The following is an 8,516-nucleotide window of genomic DNA, read 5'->3' as shown; positions in this document are numbered from 1 at the left end:
TACAAGCATGTATTTAATACAAGGGTGAACTTGCTGTGCCTTTAGATTGGAATGAGTGGGATCTATAACTAATACTGTATTTATGCTTTTATTCTAGTGCCTTGGGAGCCAGGGACGAACATTGGTTGTCTGTATGTTTTTTTCCCCCTCTCTTTTTGATACTCTAACAGGTGGTGGGACCTGTGAGCCGGTGGTGAGTTCTCTAGCCCATTCGTTATAATTATATGTTTATTTACTTAGCGCAGAGCCGGCTTACTAGCTGGCTGCGCTTGTGTATGGTCACCATGGTGATAGTGCGTCTGGTGGACGCCCCCTAGTGACACAGGTATCACATGATGGAGTCACATGGCGCTAGACGTCATGATGACTCATACAGGAAGCGGCTGGGTTGGAGGACACATTGCCGTCTTGCAGAGTGTCGGCTCCTGGTGAGTGCTGCGCAACTGCGCATATATCTACATATATAATGAGCGGTTTTCTATATGGTCCGCTCTGTGGGGGTGGTCTATATGCATTTAGGGGCTGGCTGGTAATATTATGGGATGTTTCCCATTTACATATTAGATACTGCAGTCTTCTATGCAGTCCGCCTGACCACCGCTGTGAGTTGATTGGCTACAAGGCACTTGCACCTGATTGGTGCTAGAGCTCAGTGACCACTATATAAGAACATGTGGTGTATTGTATAAGTGTGATACGATTCTACACAGCTTGATAAAGGTCTGAGGACCGAAACAGCGAGGCTGTCGCTGAACAGGATGACTGTCATGCTGCTGTTTTAACCAATAAAGAGCTATATTTACTGATGGTGCTGACTTGATTGGAAAAAAAGCCAACATGACTACATCATACCTCCTAACTTTTGAAGATGTGAAAGAGGGACACTTAAGCCATGCCCCCTGTGTGGCCTTAAGCCACACCCCTGCTTTTGCAAGAGGGTGACAATGGGAGGGAGTGTGCGGGGGAGGGTGCCAGTGGGTGGGAGAGGGTGACACTGGGTGGAAATGAGGGTGCTAGTGGGTGAGGGAGAAAGGTGCCAGTGGGTAGGAGGAGGGTGTCAGTGGGAAGGAGGAGGGTGTCGACAGGGTGCCTGGGGCAGGGTGCAGGGACAGGGTGCCTGGGGCAGGGTGCCTGGGGCAGGGACAGGGTGCAGGGTGCCAGGAGCAGGGTGCAAGGACAGGGTGCCTGGGGCAGGGTGCAGGGACAGGGTGCCTGGGGCAGGGTTCAGGGACAGGGTGCCTGGGGCAGGGTGCAGGGACAGGGTGCAGGGTGCCTGGAACAGGGTGCAAGGACAGGGTGCCTGGAGCAGGGTGCTTGGGGCAGGGACAGGGTGCAGGGTGCCTGGAGCAGGGTGCAAGGACAGGGTGCCTGGAGCAGGGTGCTTGGGGCAGGGACAGGGTGCAGGGACTGGGTGCCTGGAGCAGGGACTGGGTGTCTGGAGCAGGGTGCAGGGACTGGGTGCCTGGAGCAGGGACTGGGTGCCTGGAGCAGGGACTGGGTGCCTGGAGAAGGGTGCAGGGACTGGGTGCCTGGTGCAGGGACAGATTGCCTGGTGCAGGGTGCCTGGGGCAGGGACAGGGTGCCTGGGGTAGGGACAGGGTGCCTGGGGAAGGGTGCAGGGGCCAGAGTGTCTGGGGCAGAATGCAGGGACTGGGTCCCTGGGGCAGGGACTGGGTGCCTGGAGCAGGGGGCAGGGACTGGGTGCCTGGAGCAGGGGCCAGGCACTGGGTGCCTGGGACAGGGGCCAGGCACTGGGTGCCTGGGACAGGGGCCAGGCACTGGGTGCCTGGGACAGGGGCCAGGCACTGGGTGCCTGGGACAGGGGCCAGACACTGAGTGCCTGGTACAGAGTGCAGGGTGCCTGGGGAAGGGTGCAGGGGAAGGTTGCCTGGGGCAGGGGCCAGGTTACACTGACAGTGAGGAAGGGTGCAGGGTGCCTGGGGAAGGAGGGTGCAGGGTGCCTGGGGAAGGAGGGTGCAGGGTGCCTGGGGAAGGAGGGTGCAGGATGCCTGGGGAAGGAGGGTGCAGGATGCCTGGGGAAGGAGGGTGCAGGATGCCTGGGGAAGAAGGGTGCAGGGTGCCTGGGAAAGAAGGGTGCAGGGTGCCTGGGGAAGAAGAGTGCAGGGTGCCTGAGGAAGAAGGGTGCAGGGTGCCTGGGGAAGAAGAGTGCAGGGGCCAGGGTGCCTGGGGAAGGGTGCAGGGGCCAGGGTGCCTGGTGAGGGGCAGGGTGCCTGGGGAAGGGTGCAGGGTGCCTGGGGAAGGGTGCAGGGGCCAGGGTGCCCGGGGAAGGGTGCAGGGTGCCTGGGGCCAGGGTACACTGACACTTGGTGGGTAGGGCTGTTGTCAGTGGAGGGGGTGGGGAGAATGCCCGTGGGTAGGGAGGAGGGTGCCACTTGTGTGTGTGGGGGGGGGGTGCCTGGGCAGAGAATGGAGGCGGAAAAACTGATCGAGGCTCCAGCCGCGGTACTGAGGGATGCGGGAGCCGGCTTCACTACTTCCTCCCTCCCTCCCTGTGACTGAATGCCCCCTAATGTATGTCTGTGTCCCCCCTCCCTGTAGGCAGAGTGAGCGCAGCGGAGCGGGCAGTCGAGTCCTCTTACCGCTGATCCACACGTACTGTCTGGCATTGGACCTCCATGTGCTTCCTGTGACGTCATAGTAAACAGGACGCACATGGAGGTCCGATGCCAGACAGTGTACGCGTGCATCAGCGGTAAGTGGACCCCACTGCCCGCTCCGCTGCTCTCATTCTGCCTACAGGGAGGGGAGAGAGGCACACGCATCAGGGGGGCATTCAGAGAGGGAGGAAGTATTGAAGCCGGCTCCCGCATCCCTCATTACCGCGGCTGGAGCCTCGATCAGTTTTTCCGCCTCCAAATGTCTGCCCAGCCGTCGGGATTCAAGAGGGGGGGCCCGGGGGAGGGCCCCCCCCCCAAAATCGGGAGGGCCCCCCCCAAAATCGGGGGATAGCGGCCCCCCCAAAATCGGGAGAATCCCGACAAAAACGGGACGGTTGGGGGGTATGCTACATATCAGTATACAAAGTAAGGTCCATAAAGACATTGATAGTGAGTTTGGTGTGGTGGAACTTGATTGGCCTAGACAAAGTGCCACAAAATACCTTTGGGAGGATTCAGTGCCAGGCCTCCTTGTGGAAAAATGGTCAATAATTCCCATTAATACACTCCTAGACCTTGTGGAAAGCCTTTTATAGCTGCAAAGGGTGGTTTAACTACATCGGGCTAACTCCTATGGATTAAGAATGGGATAGCATTAACGTTCATGTCTACATAAAAGCATGGATTCCAATACTTTTGGTAATATAGTGTACATTACAGAAAACATTAATTTCTTTATGCACAATTTTTTTTCTTAAATGGCAAGAAGAAGATAATACAGCAGTATTCATTCTTTCATTTACTTATCTCAACATTTATTCTATTTCATTTACTTATACTTGTAAAATGTGCTTACCTTGCATCTGAAATGATCTGAAAAGAGCAGGGAATCTAATTTATTTGAATAATCAGTAAACAAATGGCTTTCATTTATGCACAATTGAATTTTCTTGCCTAACAACATATGTGCAAGCCAAGTTTTACAGTTCACTTGCTAATCCTGACTGTCTGCGCCCTGATCAGCTAAATGGCCTCTTTCTCCAGTCAATCCGGTGAAAATGCCAACATGCTGAAATAATAAATACATTTGTATCACTTGTATCAGTTTTGTATCACTTTGTAACTCCCTTCTGGCATATCAACAGCCACCCAATCTTAAATGATGATTGTTGGGAGTTCCTTGAATAGGCCAGAACAGAATGGAACATTCCCCTGCCAACAGAAAAGGTGTGAGACCTGTAAACACATCCATTCCACTGACAGGGTAGGGAAACAACAGGAATTCAAATGCGGCTTACACATGCTACATCCTCCTTAGAAGGAAGTAGTAAAAATAAGCAGCGTTGAAGTCAGAGGAGCCCAGTGGCAAGTGAACATCGCTTGGAGCCTGGTAGGTGAGTTTTTTGCAATGTGTCACTATAAGGTTGGAGTGGAAGGGGGGCGCCCGAGGAGAAGGAGGGAGGAGTCGGGCCCTCCTCCCCGCGGCTGAGTCCAAGTGTCCAAGTGTGAAATGGGGTTGATTGTCAGATTTGGCAAGATAGCCGCATGCTTATTTCTGGGTTATTCAGACACTACAGCAGCCAAATAGAGCACCAGGACTGGTGTTGTTTAAAAAGAAATAGATATGGCAGCCTCCCTATTCTTCTAATTTCAATTGTCCTTTAAGAAGTTTAAGAAGTTTAGAACTGTCAGATTAATAAATCTCTTGTAAGTGACAGCGACACATGAAAACACTGATTTATAGTGCATTTTTCTTTGGGATAAATGCACATCTTATATATATGTGTATTTTAAATGTACAAATTTCACAATAGTGGTCCTTTAAATTCTATAAAACTTCACTTATTTGTAATTTAAATTGTAATTTGCTGCATTGTTTACATTGTGAAACAGATTTTGAGATTCAAAAGTGTTGCCAAATTATAGCCATACAGCTGATTTCTAGGTGGCCCAGCAGGAAAGGGGTGCAAGGAGGGGAAAGGGACTTCGCACTTGAACATACTGTAATTATCCAATTTCAAAATTAGGTGAAAGGAACTTACATTAGGCTTGATAACCCATATATAGCTTCTATACATCCAATTAATACACGGTAGAGTCTGTCAGGCTACATGCTCTTCACTATAATTTTATGAGCATATGAAATTTACAATCGCAAGGATACCTTTTTTTATCATGCTACTTTTTCACTAGTGTGTTGTGATGGGATACTGTTGTATATTTGGTGTAATTGCCATTCAGTGCAATAGGATGGAACTTTTCACAATCACACTAGAATAGGATCAAAAACACTGAGCAAGGGCAAGGAAAAATTGATTATATTTCCCAAGTGTGCTTGCGGTTTGCAGTGGAAAATGAGCCTTTGTCATGATCCCACCTTGTGCCAGTGTGGCATGGTGGCCAGGGCCGGATTTGTACTTTTCACCACCCAAGGCACGGACTCCAAAGCAGCCCCCCAACACACACAAATATTTTTTCCAGATCACACAAAATTGCAACTGAATTAAGATAAACTGCAAAAAAAAAAAAGCATCATTAACTTTGCTACTGACTGCTGAAGGACAAACAAGCACATTGTTTTCTTAGGGCCTGTTTCCACTACACGCAGATTGGATGCAGAATGGAAGCAGAAAAAATGACTCCAATGAATACCTATGGAAAAATCTGCATCAGAAAAATTGCGTTTAATATAAACAGGCCCATAGGCATTCATTGGAGTCAGTTTTTCTGCATCCATCCTGCATCCGATCTGCGTGTAGTGGAAACAGGCCCTTAGAAAGCCAAAGAACGTAGCTCATCCTCACGCTGCAATGTTGTCCCTCTCAACTAAGATGTGTACACTGCTGGATGATAGCCAAGCCATACAGTGTGCCTATACAGCACTTGCTCCCCAAACTTCAAGCACTATCATATAAAAGTTTGATAGGGAGGTAGCACAAAGGAATAAGCAGATAAAGAAGGCAAGCAAATGACAATAAAGTGTAATTGGTGGCATATATCATTACCAAAGATAGACAAATATTACTCCTACAGTATATTGATTTTTTTTTAATTTTGTATATAGTACTGACATCTTCCACTGCGCTTTTACAGAGTATACAAATATTCTTGTCACTGAGGAGCTCACAATCTAATCCCTACCATATGTCATCATATGTCCAAGACCATTTTTTGGGAGGAGCCAGTTAATGTGTTTTTGTGTGACAGAGGTGCATAGGGTAGCAGAAGCAGCAGAGGGTGGCTGAGAGTAGTTGAAGAGGGTGGCAGTAGCGACAGGGGGGCTGTTGGTGCTGGTAGAGGGTGGCAGTAGATGTGATCAAGTAGAAAGTGGGTTACATACCAAGCCCCAACTGATGCCCGACACCCCCACCTCCAACTCACCACCACCAACGTGAACCTACAGGTGAACACACCCTTGGTATGTAACCCACTTTTGGCATGAGTAACGCAATAAAGAATAAGACGGAAGGTGCCCGGATACAATCTTTTTCTACTTGATCACATATGCGATTCTTCTTTCTGTAATGGATCCGTTGAGCACACGCCTGTGCGAACAAGCCTGAAGGGTTACTGGAGGAAGGGTGAGAAACTAACTGTTTGCCTTGTTCGTTCTTTTCATCACGCCACCTGCATATTGTCATATGTATACGCACACATGGGGAGTGCCACTTTGCAAACACTTTGTCTACATTGAAAACAGAGGGTGGCAGTAGAGACAGAGGGTGGCTGGTGGTCAGGCCCGGATTTACATCATAGGAGCCTATAGGCACAAATGTCTAGGCACCCTAGACTTCGCCCTTCATGAACCTACAAACTCCCACTGAAACGCACCACAGGTGTGCTGGCTGTCCCACCTGTCACTTCTCCCTCACTTCCCTTGCCCATCATAGGTAGCTACAGGTGCCCACAAGTATTAGGTAGCCAGAAATACCCTCAGTATTAAGTAGCTAGAGGTGCCCCTGACTGAAGGGAGATCTGATCGGTGAAATGCTGAGAGAAGGGTGAGTAACCTCTCATCTACACTCTGCTCAGGACTCTGCATTGGGAAAGAGGAAGAGAGGCACTAGGAGAGTGGAGTGAGTCAGCTTTCCAGCATCAGGCGCCTGTAGGCACGTGCCTACAGTGCCTTATGGTAAAGGCCCTGCTGGTGGTACTCGGGGAGGATGGCAGTAGCGACAGAGGGTGGCTGGTGGTACTCGGAGAGGATGGCAGAAGCGACAGAGGGTGGCTGGTGGTACTCGGAGAGGGTGGTAGTAGAGGCAGAGGGTGGCTGGTGGTACTCTGAGAGGGTGGCAGTAGAAGCAGAAGGTGGCTGGTGGTACTGGGAGAAGGTGGGAGAAGGTGGAAGTGGTGGAAGAGAGGAAGGATTTCTTACATATTTCCTGATGTTAGGGTGTACCTGGATCCTCAGGGACTCTGTTGTAATCCATGGGCCAGCCTCACCATAATGCAGACAGGACATTCTGCTCTCTTCATTACTGTTTTCAGTCCCATGCATCTGTCTTCCCTGTGTAGGGGGCGGAGCCTCTGCAGCAGCACAGCCTATCCTGTCTTCTGCTAGAGCACAAGCTGCTTTCAGTCCTCTGGTATCCCCTGCAGATCTTTGTTGCTGACTTGTGCAGGGGTGGGGTTTTTGCACACTGCAGCTGCTCATCTCATTCTCTCCCTCCCAGGCCCCACTGTCCAATAATGTGACAGGGGGTGAGAGCAAGGCAACTGGCAAGGTAACCAATTGAGCTCCAGCTAATACGGAGCAAATGACAGGAGAGTGCGCTGTTTGTATCTGGCTGGCAGCTGTGCAGGGGACGGATCAGAGTGATCTGTGTATGCAGCTGAGACAGAGAATGGAGTCCGCGGCTCCCAGATGTCCTTTGAAGTCTCTGCAAAGTCTCCGCCCTAGGCACCGGCCTAGTTTGTTTCCCAGAAATTCAGCCCTGATGGTGGCGGATAACAGAGGTCGGCGCGGACGTTTGCGCGGCTCACCGAGGGTCTTGGAAGTTCCATTTGCTCCCCTGGATGTAACATGGTCTGACTTCCATGGCAATTGTCAGGCGAGACGGGTAGGATGGTCAGTATGCTCTCTGGCATCTCTATGCGTACCAGGAAGTGACCGACTATCTTGAGCAGCCACCAGGGGTGGGCCTGATGTCTGTTTGCTGTCTGTTGCTCTGAGGCCTCTGGATTGGAGGCTTGGTGTACATAAGTCGGGCTGGTGCAGTACTCATTGCCTGTGATAGCGTTAAGACGCTAGTGCTACCTGCTGGGGGAACACTGACAATTCAGCACAGGAGACTTGGGCGCAGCCAGCGCCACTATAGACCGTAATAGGAATTACGGCTATAGCGGCGCACAGGGAGTAACTTCGGCGCCGTCAGTAGACAGAGCTGAAGTTACTTTTAAAACACTGTAATTCAGCCTCCAGCAATAGCTGGAAGCTGAATTACATCATTCCCCACCATCCATGTTGACCTAGAGAGGGAATAGTAATTAACGTCGCTGGGAACTTGTGCAGCAGCAGGATCAGCCATACCGGCTGTATCCTGCACCCAAGTCTCCCGGCGGTGAATCCTCTCGTATGCCTGCTGGGCAGTCCTTGCTAAGCTTTCCTATTTCCTTGCCTGTAAACTTGTTTGACCCCTTGAATAAATGCTGATTATTCACCCATCTCCTGCCTGACCTGACTCTAGCCTGCCTGACTTCTCTCCTGTCTCTTTCCTTACACCTGCTGATATCTGTGTATGACTTTTTGTTTGCGGACTACAAGTCTGTATACAATTGCACTGATATATGTGTATGCCTAGGGCCAGTTTAAGTAGCTCGGCAGCCTCTGGGCAAAGGTAACTTGAGGGCCACCTCTCCCCTGCAAAGTCAGAAAGTCATATTGGTCCCCCAAGCTCT

The sequence above is a fragment of the Hyperolius riggenbachi genome, chromosome 2 (genome assembly GCF_040937935.1).
Source record: "Hyperolius riggenbachi isolate aHypRig1 chromosome 2, aHypRig1.pri, whole genome shotgun sequence".
In the NCBI taxonomy this organism is placed as follows: Eukaryota; Metazoa; Chordata; class Amphibia; order Anura; family Hyperoliidae; genus Hyperolius; species Hyperolius riggenbachi.
This window is presented reverse-complemented; position numbering follows the sequence as displayed.